We start from the raw sequence: 16,297 nt of genomic DNA, 5'->3' as shown, positions 1-16,297 counted from the left end.
TGTGGGGAGTATTAGTGGTCTTCAGAAAAGCAGTCACAGTTGATGCTGAGAAGGGAACCCAAGATGCCTGCCATGGAAGGAGAAGTGGATGGTGAGCTCATCTGGGCACATAGATAGGGCAGCAGGGTATAAGAGCAGGTTGAGCGAGGCCCTCCAAGAATGGAGAGGGTCAACAAATGAATGCTACCACCAGCAGCCAAGGAAGCCGTACAGAGGAACCAGGAAAGGCGAGTCAAAGTCAAACCCAACAGCACCTTGCCTTCCTCAACCTCATCAGTTCTGTGGGAAATCCTTCCTGGACCGAGGCCTAGAACACACCCTAGGAGGCAGTGAGGAAGATAAGCTGCTTCTACCTGGGTCAGCCATGGTGTGCACATCTACACTGCTCTGAAGGCTGAGCACAGTGACCTTTCCTTGTAGTGGCTTTCCATTTGTATTTTAATAAATAAAGCTCGCCTGAAGACCAGAGAGTAAAACAGTCCCACTGGTCAGCCCGACAGACCAGGCAGCAATGTCACACACCTTTAATCCCAGTAGCCACACTAGCTTGTCATAGAAACCAGGCGGTAGTGGTGCACACCCTTAATCTCAGAACTAGAGAAGATTATAAAATGGGAGGAGACAGCTCTCAGTCTCAGTTTCATTCTGAGATTCTTGGAGGCAGGATCATCATTTCTGACTAAGATAGAGGTAAGAATCAGTGGCTGGCTGCTTTGCTTTTCTGGTCTTCAGGTTGAATCCCAATATCTGTCTCTGAGTTTCTATTAATCATGCTTCATTTGGTGCCCAACTTGGGGAGATTAGATTCAGAGTTCTTGTTTTGAAAAGAAAAAAAAAAGGGAAGTGCTGTTTGATAATGCTCTTGTACCTTGTAAAGATTTGTCACTTGTATTGGTTTAATAAAATGCTGATTGGCCAGTAGGTAGGCAGGAAGTATAGGTGGGGCGACCAGACTAAGAGAATTCTGAGAAGAGAAAAGGCTCAGCCTGCAGTCTCCAGCTAGACCCAGAGGAAGCAAGATGAGAATGCCTTACTGAGTAAGGTACCAAGCTACATGGCTAAACATAGATAAGAATTATGGGTTGATTTAAGTTGTAAGAACTAGTTACTAATAAGCCTGAGCTAATAGCCCAAACAGTTTATAATTAATATAAGCTTCTATGTGCTTCTTTGGGACTGAACAGCTGTAGGACCCAGCAGGACAGAAACTTTTGACTACATTTCCTCTCCATGGGCATGGTACCTCCCAGTAGGATCTGGTGGAGCCACTCAGGGAGAATGTTCTAGGACATAGGATAAAGCAGGTGATGATACGGGTGATGGGCAAGAACTTCCAGTGAGTCACCTCTCTCTCCAGCTGAGGCTGATCTGATTTCCATTCTATTTTTATCACCCTAGACTTTTCCCTGTTTTAACTCTAGTGGCAGCAGCTAGGGCATGGGTGGGCTTCACTCAATGGCTGGAGATGTATTTCCTCCAAACTTAGGAGAAAGCCCATCTTCTTAGAGGCACGGAAATGTCATTTCCCCTATAAGCCAAACGTTTTAGATTATCCTCATTTAATTTGACTAATTTAGGAGGAAAGGAGTGATAATTTGTCAGTGTTGCATAGTCTTTTGGAGAGACATTAATATTCTGATTCTAAGAGGGGTGTATGAATTCCTCAGCAACAGATAACACCATTATGTTCTAAATTCTTTCCCCGAATTAGTACAGATGGCTAAAAATATTCTCCCTTTAATTAATCTTCCTAACAATAGTTTGGTGAATACAAATAGATCATTAGCCCCATCCGAGAAGGGGTGGGTGGTGAAGGAGAATCAGGTTGGCTCCTTTTACAGTCCTGGAAAGTGCTGGATCTCAGGGGTGCTTAGGGTCACAAGCCCAAGGGTAGAAATTGGACCTCACCCCTTCATTCCAGTTATTGCTGCTTTAGTCTTGCTGAGGCTTTCGATTGGACTGTCTTTCCCAAGTAAAGCCAAGAGAACTGCCTTTTGCCTAAGGAGCCTGGGCTGTGTTGGAGGTCCCAGTACCATTCTACATCTGCTTAGAAACACCTTGTCCTTTTAGCAACAACCAGATACAAGTGAATGTCTGTTTATTCCAGACAGGACATTAGAGACAGACTAAAGAAATTATCCTCAAGTGTAGCTTAGTGAATCAGTGAGAGATTTTTTTTGGGGGGGGGGGAAGAGATAGGTTACCTATGGGAACATAGGTGATTCAAAATCACCCTTGTCATTAAAAATTCCACCCCAACAAGAGTGATGACTCGGGAAAGCTGCACTCCTGGAGCTCCCTTCATGGCTTGCAGTTAAGAGGGTAGGAGACTTCTTCTTAGCAGTTACTCCTTGTATGCCCTTATGAGTCTTTTAAGTTTCAGGAACTTCCCAGGCCTTGTAAGTTTTGGTTACTTGTTTCACTTTCCTTCTGAGTCTTAGGATCCTCCATCCTCCCACTGATGAAGGAATTTTGAGTATGGTGGTACCTTTCTTGTTCCCACTGTGCTTGGTCCAGGATCCTAAGATGCCATACACTCAACAGCTAACAAAGTCATCCCTAGGCAGTGATATCTTGACCAGCTCAATGGGTGAGCTCTGGATTCAAGTGAGAGATTTTATCTTTATAGCTAAGGTGGAGAGCAATTGAAGAAGACAGCTAACATCAACCTCTGGTCTCCATACACCTTTATGTAAATGCCTCCATGTGTTCCCCCATGAACATGAATACACACATGCACACATCCCGAATAAGGCACACAGTTACCAAAGAGACAGCTTGAGATGTAGTTATCAGACTGTTTGCAAACATGTTTGAGGAATACAAACACACAGGCTTTTTGATCAATGCGTGAAAGGCCAATAGCAGTTCTAATGAAGCCCAGAATTCTGACGGAGACAGTGGTGAAATATACTGCATATTTCCAGTCTCTTGTGACACAAAGATGCCTAGGATTTGTCTGTCACAGAGCCCTGAGTTCCGTGAGGCTGTCCCATGAAGGTGATAGCTGTTTTCATGATGGAAGGAGGTGCCATGTACTGTCTACAGACAAGTGAAGGGTAACGTGTGATTTATTACCATTCAAATTCCCAGACCTCACCATTGTCTGCCCATGGTGAGCAGAAGGTGGGGTGGGGAGGTAAACCTGTGTCTTAGTTACTTTTCTATTGCTGTGATAAGACACCAGGACAAAGGCAACTTATAGAAGAAAGAGTTTATTGGAGGCTCATGGTTTCAGAGGATGAGTCCATGACCATCATGGCGAGGAACATGACAGCAGGCAAGAGGGCATGGTGCTGAGGCCTTACATCTTGAGACAAAAATAATATGGCAGAAAGAGACATTTGGAAATAGTGTTGACCTTTGAAACCTTAAAGTTTTCCCCTAGCGACACACCTCCTCCAAAGAGGCCACACCTCCTGATCCTTCCCAAGCAGTTCCACCAGCTGGGGACCAAGTATTCAGTATATGAGCCTATGGGGGGGGGGTAGTCTCATTCAAACCACCACAACCTCGCTGGGAGAATACATATTGCCACCCATGTAGAGACATGATGACCCTGCATGCAAAAGGTTGGGGAGGAGAGTCCTGCATGAGTGACTGCACCATGGGAGGACATGCAAGTTCAAACTGCTCTAGTGGCCTCCTTGAAGCCAGGACAGAAGGACTCACATCCCCTCTGATCTGTGCCCACCTTTCCTGTGTGGCCACAGGAAATACTTGTTACAATACCAGAGGTTCTGTTTCACTATGTCCACATGAGTAGAGATGACACTCAAAGTGTCAATCCATGTGAATGTCCCTTTTTCCTCTGACACTGGATTGTACAGTGTCAAGACTTATGTTGATGTTTTACTCCTAGCATGCATGGGAGCAGCCCCACTTGGAAGCGGGGCTGTTATGGTTTGAATCTACTGAGATGCCCCCATCAAGATCCTGATGAAGTTGCTGGTGTGAGGTATTATGGAAATTCAGGAAAGGGAAACTTGATTGGAGGAAGGAGGTCTCTGTGTGGGTGCTGGAAGGTGTGATGCTGAGTAGGGGCTCAGCCCTGGCGGGTCAGATGAACTGGAGATGGTATCTGGATAGGCGAACTATTGGAACAAACATATATGCACACATGGGAACTTTAGCTGAGGGCCAAAGTTTAACTCTCCATTTTATTTTTTCTCTGTTGGTTGCTCTTCCTTCTCTGTTCTTTCTCTAATCTGTTCTTTTTCCCTGTGGTTTTCCTTTTTCTTCTTTCCAGCTGCTTCTCTTTCCTGATGTTTTTCTGTCTACATCTTTCCTTCTCCTCTTTTTCTTCTCTAATTTTTCTTTTTCCTTTTATACCTCCTCATACAAAGATTTCTGTGCAAGAAAAGATTATCTCATGACCACAAGTTACATATTTTCCAAAAACAAATTAAAATCTTTACAAAATTAGGATCACGTTACATATTTTCCCTAGAAGCCCACAGTAGTGTAACGTTTTCTTTTGTATTAATTTTCCCAACAAAAACATCTTCACCTCAAAGCAAAGGTTCTTTTATAGTTAATTAGCAAAGTTTTAGGCAAGCTAAGTACATTTCTGCAGTTCCTTTGTATTGGCAGGCAGCTGTCTGCAGTTTCAATGTGGCAGATTCCTACAAAACATCATTTAAATGGTCTAGCTAACTACCCATTCTTCTTTAAACACAATAGGGCCCTTTTCCTTTTACAGCTTTGTTTTCTCAAGGTGCATACCAGGGCCTGTGATTAATTCTGTAAGCTACATGACCAAAGGACTGGGGCCTAACCTTGGGTGTAGGGAAATAATTGTTCCCTTTGATCATCTGCCTGTTTTTCACAGGCAGACTTCATGGGTCTATAATGCATGAAACTTCCTTGTTCTTATTTCCCATGCTCAGCAAATCTCATGTCTAACCAAGGGGAAGTTAGCTTTTAGCCTAGATCTGCCTTTTTTGTATCTCTTATTGGAACAACTGGCAGAATATCCTAAATCATGTCCCTAATCATCTTTACTGTCTTAACCATCTGTATCTTTTAGGCTAACTCAAAAAGCTCAGTTAAATCATTGATTCAACTAAGTATCATTGTTCCTACGAAAGTCATCTTCATTATGATCTGTATGTATCAGTGGGGAGTAGGATTTCCCAAGAAACAATCACACTGTACTAAGTACAGTGGGGTCCCTTCATATAGTAATCACACCGTGCCAAAGATAGAAGGAACACAGCAGTGACAAGCAGGAAAAAAGCACAGTAGAAGCAAGAGGCATTCTGCAAACAATCCTCCCAGGCTTTGCCTCTGCATCATGCGTCCAGAGTAGCTTTGCTATTCTCTGGGCTGTGTTCCGTAAGCTCTATCGCTGACTGAGCATCTCTGACATGGCCACTGGCAGTGTGCATCCCTGGACCTCTGATTCCTGGCCATCTTTGACACGAATGCCAGTCTTTTGTCATATGCTCCTGCTGTCACAGTGTTCTGCTCCAGCTCACAGAAGCAAGTGGACAGTGGACACCTTGAAATCACAAGATAAATAATCTTTCCTTTAAGTTATTCCCACGAGTTTGGCCACAGATACACGAAAAGCAAGCAATACAGAGATCTTTGCAGAATAAAGTCGTGATGAGGTCGCTGGAGGGGTAATTAATACAGCGTGCTCCGTATCCTCGTAAGAAGAGGAAATTCTGGCTTTAGAGAGGCAGGTGAGAGGGGCATGTGGCAACAGCCTGGGACTGAAAAGGTACAGATGCAACTGAGGAATGTTGAGGATTTCCAGAAACTTCTGGAATGCTGGGAGAAAACATGGTGTACTGTAGCTGCTGCAGGTCCCTGACTCAGTGACCTGAAGGGAGGCTGCCCCTGCTGGTGCATTGAGCTCTCTGTGCTCCCAGGACCCCCTGGGATGGCTCATCTGGTAATATCTCCAAAGTACCCGTGACTTCAAGTCCCACTGAGACCCATATTTTAGACATCTAGTTCCTAGACCTATGAGAAAGTCAACTCCTCTTTCACACTATGCTATGGGATAATCCTTTTGTATGCTGTGAATATGTGTAGCTCTCATTGGTTGGTAATAAAGCTTATTTGGCCTATAGCAAGGCAGAATAAGGCTAGGTGGGAAAGCCAAACTGGAAATAGAGTGGTGGAGTCAGAAAGAGAGATGCGATCAAGTCGCCAGGGGAACAAGATGTGCCGGAGAGCAGGTAGAGCCACAAAGCCACATGGGAAAGGTAGATTAACAGTGATGGGTTAATTTCAGTTGTTAGAGCTAATTAGAGACATAGGTCAAACTTTCTGTAATTAATATAAGCTTCTGTGTGTTTGGGACTGGGAGGACTGGACAAAAGAAAAGCTCTGAGTACATTTACAGTGCTACTCCATTTGAGGTTCACTGTTACAGCAACTCCCAGGAGCTAACATTGGTGGTAACCTAGCGGGGCTCCCTGCAGACGTGTTTCACATGCACCTACTTCTCAAGCAAACATGCCAATCATGCACCCACTATGGGTCCTGAAATGTGCTGCAGTCAGGATTGCAGAGCGGATGTGACCACAGTCCTCTTCTCGTGAAGATGATGGCTCACAGTCCATATATATGCTAACTCCACAAGTAACACGGAAGTGTTGCCATAGTTACCACAGGTGAGATGCCATTCCACAGGTGAGGAATCCTGGGAACAGTGGCACTTCCTGGCAGAGGGACTGTCTGTGTGTTTGGAGGAGATCGGGCTGGGCGGTCCAGGTAGCACAGAAGATGAGGCAGTTCCTCCAGGAGGCTGAGCCTGGGGCCTGGGGCCTGGGCTGGAGGTGAGATGGTGAGGCAAGGTGTGCACTGAGCTGCTCTCTGTGGCTGGATACAGAGTTCTAGAAGTCAACTAGGAAGGAGATGGGAGGTCCTAGGGCTTAGGAAGGACCACTTTGGTTGTATATACATATACACACATACATATGTATACATACATACATACATACACACATACATATACACACATACATATGCATACCTATGTATGTGTGTGTATATGTATATATACCTAGGTGAGCGAGGTAAGGTAAAATGCCCCCAGAACAGAGGGGTGTTGTAATGTCTTTTTATGTCTTAGCTCTGTGACAGGGGTCTTAGGGAAGACAGGGAATCTGAATTGTTGACAGACACATCAGCCTTGACCGCTTGGGTTGCCTTAAGACCCAGTCCCTCTGTTTTAGACAAAGCACACATGCACACCCTGGATGGATACACCACCAGCCACCATGGTTACTTTGCCTGAGGACCTGGTTTCAGTTTAGGGAGATGGATTAGGAGTTGGTTCCCCAGAAGCAGGAGAGATCAATGGCTCAGGGTGGGGAAGGAGAGAAAGAAACCAGTAACTAACTTAGAAGTCTGAGTTAGTTACCACCTGGGTGACTGGGCCCAGTTTTGCTGCAGACTCCTGAAGAATCTTGATCAAGACACTTTGAAACTGCCCTCTGAAGAAGAGATGGGTGTGATTATCTATCAGCTCCCAGGCATTGTCTGAGCGTTAGCCCTACGTGGGGAACGTTCTACAACATTGCAGCAGACACTGGAACCGAAGGCAGAGTTCTAAGATACCAGTGAAAGCAAGAACCAGCCTTGCCCATGGAACTGTCCGCGAATCTTTGCCTGTGGTCTGCCTGTGGTACTCTCTCTCCTTGACTGACTTCAGACGCACACATGTTCCGTGTTGCCCACTCCTCACAGACTCATCAAGGCTGCACCCAAAGGCATAAGCTATGGAGACTTGAGAATCTGCTAATTTTTCTGCTTTCACTGGTCCTGAGAGGTGGGAACTGAAACCTGGCATTTCTCTCCTCCACTTGCTTTGGATTTCTCACAGCCTTCATGCGCTCGCTGAACTTCTGACACTTGAGGTAGTCAGATGAAACAGAGAACACCAAGAAGGTGGAGCATAACCTCCCAGGCATCATCAGATCAAGTTCTGCTAATCAGGGTCACCAATTAGGGGTGTCTCTGCCTCTAGAGAGGAAGGACACTTTCTTCTTCCTGCTGGAGCGTTTGACAGATAAGGTCTAAAAGCCTTAGGGACACTCACATAAATGTCTCCTTCTCTGGACTCAGGGCTCCAGTCTTTTTTCCCTGGCTTCCCACCTGAGCCTAGGAGACCCGTTAATGTGATATTCAGCCCCCTTTGCCATCCTCCACCCAAATATAACTGCAGGCCTGATGAGCAGCACCCACCTGCTCTTTGGTCATAGACGATGAGGTCATTTCAGATGCTTCCATGGAGGAATTCTGGCTTTGAATGCTGCTGTGGCGGTCAGTCTGACTTGAGTGTGTCATCTTCCACCCTTGAGTCCAAGCAGCTAGAAAACACAGCACAGTCTGTCCTTTTAACCGATCTGCTTGCTTCTACACACATTGTTGGTGGCTACTTCCAAAACCCAGCTCTCTTCACACCTGTGCCTCCTAATGCACTGTCTGCTACTGAAGAAGAATCCCCGTCACCTAAGTCACCCCAACACTTCACTTGTTAACCTGAGTGATGTAGCTTAAGTAACATCAGTGAATACATCATGATGAGGTCATTGTCAACACTTGACCAGATCCACACTGAAGATTCTGGGCCAAGGATTTAGTGCTAAATATTTTGAGGTGTGCAGTGCGTGCCAAGTATAGCAAAAGTTCTTTCCTCAGGACTCCATTGTACTCTATCCTGTAGCCCACTCTGGGATTCTACAGGAGCAGAGCCTCTGTTTAGAATCTGAGTCTAACTAATGTCATGGCTAGCTGATACTGAGGAACAGAGGCAGGGATGACAGGCATGGGACATGGCAGGAAACTTCACCGAGGTGCCGGCAGCTGTTTAGCTGAGTTTCCACTCCAGGGAGGATCTTGTGAACACCACACACCCCTTCCCATTCTCGTGCCTCTGATGGGAGTGAGGCTGAGCCTTTCACCCATCCATTTCTACCCTTGTATTTTCAGGTCACCTCCAGGGTAATCTCTCCCTCACCTCTGGGCTGCGCCTATAGAAGGTAGAGTAGTCTCCATCTATTCCAAGAAAGAGCTACAGGTCCTCCATGAGCTGGACAGAGCAAGAGTGGTTGAGATCTGTCCACCACTGTGGAGCTGAAGTCAGGCAGGTGGAGGGGTTGTCCTGCAGGATGAGGGTCTGGATCCCCAAAGCCGCCAGAATACTCCCCGCCTTCTCAGAAGGCTGGAGCTTTCTCTACTGTCCTCCAAGACTTTACTTTTCATTGCTAATCCCCCACCCAGTCCCTATGTCCCATGAGTTTGCATTCTTAGGGTCACTTGGCATCTGTACCCAGGATGCAGAGGGTAGCATCCAAGCTGGACAGCTGTTGGTAACCTGTTGTTGGTTCCTGTTTGTGTCAGAAAAACACTGGCCAACCATTGTATGGAGCATGAAGAAAGTCTCACATTGAGCCCCGATTTTGCATTATGGTTGAGTAGTCAGCTAGAACCCCAGGGGATGTCAGGCCAGGATGCTGTAATCTCCGGCTGGGATAAATAGCCACTGTCCCAGTTTTCTCAGTTTGGGCTCCAGGAGAGGAGTGTCAGCTGTTTCATCAAAAACAAAGCACTCGGGCTGGAGAGATGGCTCAGCCGTTAAAGGCTAGGCTCACAACCAAAAATATAAAAACAAAGCACTCCCCTGGGTGACAGCAAGCAGTCCACCTATGAAGGGTATCGCTTTCTCCTCCGCTTCTGAGAAGTCTGCCCTAGTTTTCTCTTTGCAAGCATCGTCCTTGAGTTAAACATCTCCCAGCCAGGGAAGAGATGGAATCTCGCCCTTCGTGAATGGAGGGCTGAGGAGCACCTGCCAGGAGCTGCAGAGAGCTCTCTGAAAAATGAGCTATCGGTGTGACCTTGCTGATGGCGGATCCTCCTCACTGACGGGCAGAGAAGTCTGGGTGTGGTGGAACACGTGGACTGAAGGGGTACTGGTGAGCAGGGGGACCTTGAGCTGGGGATCCTAACTCTGTACCGTGTGCAAAGGTGGTGGGTGGGTGGTAATTTTGACACCAGTGAGGGGACATGGCTGGGTGGAGAGTGTGAGGATACAGGTCAGCCCAGGGTTGAAATTGATAATTTGTGTGTATGTGTGTGTGTGCACATGTGTGTGCATTTCTATGTAGTGTGTCTGTGACCTGCGAGCATGTGGAGGCCAGAGGTTGACCTCCGATGTTATCCATTGTATTATATTTTACTTTATGTGCATAAGCATCTTGCCTGCTTGCATACTTGTGTACCACGTGTATACCTGCTCCATGTGAAGGCCTGAAGAGGTATTAGGTCTCTGGAACTGGAGCTATAGATGGTTGTGAGCTGCCAAGTGGGGTTCTGGGAATTGAACCTGGGTCTCTAGAAGTACAATCGATGCTCTTAACTCATCTCTATAAATCCCCGCCATCTTAATTATTTATTATTTGAGAAAAGGTGTGCTGGCCTGCAACTTCAAAATCGGATAATGTGGTGGCCAGTGAGCTCCAGGGACCTAGCTGTCTTCCCCCCCCTCCCCCCTGCCCCCTCCCCGCTTCCAGCACTGTGACTTTCTTGCCTGACAAGCACACAGGCTGCACACTACACACACACACACACACACACACACACACACACACACACACACACCACCTGGCACCTTCAGGCAGCAGCGAGGGATGAAAGGGTGGCTTCAGACGTAGGGAGCTCCAGGAGCGGCCTTCTCCTTTGATCTGTCTGTTTAAAAAATTCTGTCTCCGCAGTAGCCTCCCTTCAGGCCTTTTCAGTTCTGCAGGATTTCCAAATCCTCCTTTAAATAAAGATCAAAAGGGAGCCAGCTGCTGGCCTCTGCTTCTCCTTCCTGCCGGCCATTAGTCTGTCGGGATTTGAGTTGAAAGTCCAGGCGGAGGACCCCTGAGGATGAAGAATACTAGCCACGGATTCTAAACCCATCAGAAAACCTGGTCATCAGCTACGGAGTCCGACCCCAACCTACCTTTCTCTGAGTTTCTAGAGAACAGGTGCAGTGGCAATCATGGGCCAGCACAGGGATGACAGGGACACCCTTGCAAATCCCTGCAAGGTCAGTGACTGTGACGATGACTTTGTTTTGTAGGCTGGGAGCTGAGACTCAGAAGTGAGGAGGCTTGTCTAAGATCACACAGCAAGTAAAGTTCTGGTCTGGGCCTTGGACTCCAGAAGTTTGGATTCTGACTCATGTATGAAGCCACTCTGCTACTTTGTCTGGGGACTCACTGCTCTGCGCATGGTCCAGGATGTTCCCTTTTTAGCCTGTCACAGGCTCCTGTGCTCAGTGCTGCTGGGGCATTTTGGATTCTCAACACATTTCAGAGACAATGGTATACCTGTCATGTCTGGGGGACCAGGACATGGAAATGAGCAGTCAATAGGTGTTTGGGGACTTGGTCACCCATTATGACTGCCCAGTGTGGGAAGAGGACAAAGGGGTCTAAGAGTGAAAACCAGGTCCTGTGTCACGGCAGTGTAGGAGAGTCTGGAATGAGTGGAGCCTGTGTCTTCACAGACAAGCCCCTTTTTCTCTGGAGGGTCTCCTTGATTCTGCCTTTTGCTCCTGCACCTTCTCAAGAAGGGCTATTTCCTGCCTCCAGCCTCAGAGTGTTGACCTCCTGCATCTGACCAGAGGCCTCTTGCTTTGCAGGTGGCTTTCCTGATGTATCTGCTATCTTCTGCTGTGTAACAAGTGGCCTGAATGCACAGCTGTTGTATGCCTGCAAAACACAGCATTGGTTATCTGAGCCCATTGCCTCTCCATGGGCTGGCTAGTGGCTGCATGCTCTAGCTTGGGCAGACTGTCAAGGGAAGGAAGGGGAGTATGACTGGATGTTGACCAAACCTTCTTGTTTTTTCTACACACGACCCTTGTCTTTCAGAATGCTTTCTTGGCCTGGACACTCATGGCCTTAGAGGTTGCAAAAGTCACAAGTGGGGAGGGTTGGGCCTGGGATATGTTTCAGCTGGGAGAATGCTTGCTTAGCATGCCCGAAGCCCCAGGTTCAAACCTCAGCATTGCATAAACCAGCCATGGTGGCACACAGCAGTGACACCAGCCCTTGTGTGGCAGAGGCAGGAAGATCAGTTTGATGTTATTATATTCTACCTAGTGATTTCAAAAACCCTCACCCCCATCTAAAACAGAGTAGAAAAGTCCCAAGAGAAAGGCAGAGGTCAACTTCCCCGTTTTGAGAACGTGGGCTTGAGTGAGGGCTTCCCTGAGAGGCTGGGCTTATTGGCAGGCTTTCAGAGTGGGTGAGACTGTGTTGATTAAGTTCACATGTATCCTGAGAACCCTGAGGGTCGGGTCCACAGCACCGCTGTGGGACCTAGGCCTCATCCAGCTCATTGAGCAGGGAGTGGAGCTGCTCCCAGTCCCTGGCAGCGAATGTAAGGCTTACCAGTCATGGTGACAGCAGCTATCCCTTTAGCCCTCCCACCATCAGGCTATGGGAATCGCCTCTGCTTCGGGACTATGCCTTTAGTTTGGATTGTACAAGACAAATTGAATTTGTTCACTGTGCAGAAGTCTTGGTGGCCAGCTGTCTATTCTGTAAACAAAGGTATCTGGATAAAGACCAGAGACACAGACCCATGTGAGCCACCGGATCTCTCATGCTTGGCTGAGAGGTAGGGACATTTTTTGATCAGCTGCCTTGCAGGCTGTTAGTGTGCAAGCCAGCTTTTGTTAGATTTTGGAGCCCAAGTTCTTGTCCCATTAATTTGATGCAATGAAGCCACTATACTCTGAATGTCCAGGAAGGTAGAGGACACATATGAGGCAGAAATGCATGACCTATGTCTTCAGCCAGGATCACAGCTGCCCTGCAGACCAGCGTGTCCCACTCGTCTGGTTCTGCTAGCTCATGGCTCCCTCCCAGAAGCAGCCTTCTTTGCTTTTGCTTCTTGCTCAGAACTTCTAGGATACCCACGGTCCGCAGGGCAAAGAGGGCCATTCTGCTAGTGAATCAAGGTCTTGCAGCCCACAGCCTAGAGTCTCAGAGGGAATGACTTTCTGGGCCACTGGCTTGGGAAAGCACAGCTTTGTCTAAGTTGATCTTTAAACACTGGATTTTACAGTCTGATGCTGCCTTGGGCCACTCCTTGATCACCTGGGGCAACTGAGGCTCAGAGAGGACCAGCAGGCTGTTCAAGTCTGTTTTGGCTCATGTTAAAGGTCACCGATTCTTCCCCTGTGTGACTGCACACAGGGATGAGGCCTCTTGCTTTGTTATGGTGTATGAAGCAGTTATTGCTTTCATTTAGGCAAGTTTCTTTTTGAAGGCAGAGTGATATGCAAGGAAGATTCATAGATGTTTATCTGCCCTTTCCTCATCCACCTGTTTACCCTTCTGAAGAAGAAGGGTGGCTTAGTTGTTCCAGGCTGCTTAGCCCCGAAATAATCACACAGAAAGCATATTATTTGCAATACTGTTTGACCAATAGCCTAGGTGTATTTCTGGCTAACTCATATCCTAAACTAACCCATCTCTATTAATCTGTGTATCGCCACGCAACTGTGGCTTACTGGCTAAAGTTCTGGCGTCCGTCTCTGGCAGGGCTCCATGGCTTCTCCCTGACTCCTCCATCTTTCTCCCAGCATTCTGTTTAGTTTCCCCCACCTACCTCTATTCCCCTATAACTCTGCTATAGGCCCAAAGCAATTCTTTATTCACTGATGGTAATCACAGCATACAGAGGGAAATCCCACATCACCCTTTCTCCCATATATTCATGCCTGTCTGTCTATCCAGCTATTCATCCACCCACCCACCCATTAATACATCAACCATTCACCCAACCTTACTTCTATCCTGCTATTTACTATCACCCACCCAATGCTCCAGCAGTCATTCATTTATCCATCCATCCATTCATCTTTCCATCCATCCATTCATCATCCATTTATCCATTCATCTTTCCATCCATCCATCATCCATCCATCCATCCATTCATCTTTCCATCCATCCATTCATCATCCATCCATCCATCCATCCACCAGTTGCCCATCTATCACTCTTCCACTGTATTTGGATCATCCATTCATCCATCCATTATCACACAGAATCTGTCCACACAGCAGAAGATATAGCGGGGAAAGGTGGAGTGTCTCGGCTTCACAGACGGCACAGGTTTTGGGTATACTGATTGGGATATTCTGGAAGGGTTTTTTTTTTTCTGAGCAAGTGCTTTCCCTGGGGCTTGAAGAACAAGAAGGTGCCAGCCATCTGGAAAAAAGAAAGCCCCCTGAGTTATTGATTCTTGTCCTGATAGAGCATTTTGTAGGCTTCTTGTCCCTCTAACTGTATTGTCTCCTTTATCTCATGACTGTCCTTGCCCCACTCCTTCTTACCATCCTTGTGACAAGATGTTCAGAGGCAGCTGGTGCAGAGCTGGCACATGACCCTTGCTTCTTCCATTTCCTTCTTCCTCCTCACAGTAGGTGCTTCGGTGCTTTCATCCTCAAGGTGATTGGTACATTGAGGCCAGCTACTGCATGTATAACCCAGGGATTGGACACAAGAGGTAAAAACTCTACCATCTTTTGAAGGTTTACCTTGTGAATTTGGAGGAACACATTCCTTAGGGATTTCTGTCCATATGTATTTGATCAGGTTAATTTCCACAGTCCTTTCCTGGCTGGCTGCCAAGGAGGCAATTTTCTACTCTCATTGTGGAAGTTGCTGGGGGCACAAATTGTGTCCTCCTGGCCAGAGCTCTCTTCCTTCTAGTATGGGTCACTTGACTCGGTAGATATTGCCATACTGATGGTGCTTCTGCTCCCCCTCCACTCCTGCACCATTTCTGCAACCCTGAGCTGCCGGAGGGCTGGCATAGCCCCTGTGTCCTTTCCTGCATTTCTGGTCCCCACCGGCTGAGCAAAGAGGCTCTTTCACATGGCTGGGTGCATGGTCCCTCAGCCCATCCTTATTTCTTGCTTCCTTGATACCCACTGCTTGTTTTTCTTCTCTGTTACCTTGATTTTTTTCTTGTAGAATAGTTTGTGGTATTACTGTCCCAGAAGGGAACAAACTAGGGTCACCTGGGAAGAGGGAAGTTTTGAGGGATTGCCTCCTGCATTAGATTGGCCTGTGGGACAAGCCTGCGGTGGCTTCTTGATTAATGATTAGTGTGAAAGGGCCCAGCCTACTACAGAGAGTGCCATTCATACGTAGGTGGTTCTTGGTTGCCTAAGAAAGCAGGCAGAGGACCCATAGAGGACAAGTCGGTAAGCGGTATTCCTTCATGGTCTGTGCTTCCATTCCTGCTTCTAGGGTCCAGGTTTGAGTTCTTGCCACACCTGCCCTTCAAGATGAACCATAGGCTGTAAACTGAAATCCCTCTGTCGCATTCTTTTTGGTCACAGTGTTTATCACAGCAGCAGGAATCTAAGACATACACAGATCGCAGTATGACCTATACCTTAGCGCTTCTCAAACTGAAGAGGGAAGATGCCCCCTGACAAATGCCTTCAGAGCTTGCTGTCCTCTCCCTCCTGACTTCTTGTTGAGGTCTCTGGGGTTGATTTGTGGGAGGGGGTATCCAGAGGTCATCACAGGGAGAGAGTCAGGGCCTGTCAGAGAGGATGACGGTTCCCAGCAACTTTGTCACCTCCAACAAGAAAGATGCCACCTATCAAATAAGCAAAAGCTTCTCTGAACAATGCTCTTCCATGAAAGTAGCCCAGAGAAGGTGATGGAGATACGGCAGCAATGATGCCCCTGACCCCGTGGCTTCCAGCTGAGTCCTATGGGGACCCGGTTTCCAGCTGGTCTCATATCTTTGAGATCTGATACTCATCAAGCATCTCCATGCAGTGTGGCCTGTCAGAGATCCCGTTTCTCCACAGTGTCCTTGGATGGCCAGGGTGGTAACAACCTAGTCAACACAAAGGATGAGTACAGGTTTTATCACAAGCTCCGGGATAGCAGGAGGAGGCTGTGGCCTGAGGGAGGGGCTGAGCCTCCCCATGACCGCCATCATTACTGTCCTCACAGAATCAGGGCTCAGATTGAAGCTCTCTCTCCTTTATAGAGAGTGTTCTGGTGCAGTGGCCAGGAGAAGAAGGACCCTGGCGACCCTCATGGGGAAGATTTTTGGGGAGACTTGGACAGGAAGGCTCCAAGTCTCCCCATGGAGGTGAGGAAAGCTGGGTGGTTGCAGGGAACCTTTGGCAGGGACAAAAAGCAGCTTTCTCTGAGCAGATATGGTGCCTATTCATGGACCAGGAGGCCCAGGACCCTGGGGACGAAGTCCAGTGGGGAGAGATGTGGTCGTGCATCTCTTTCAGGCC

Source organism: Microtus pennsylvanicus, chromosome 13, assembly GCF_037038515.1.
Source record: "Microtus pennsylvanicus isolate mMicPen1 chromosome 13, mMicPen1.hap1, whole genome shotgun sequence".
Classification (NCBI taxonomy): Eukaryota; Metazoa; Chordata; class Mammalia; order Rodentia; family Cricetidae; genus Microtus; species Microtus pennsylvanicus.
Note: the sequence above shows the minus strand (reverse complement) of the source record.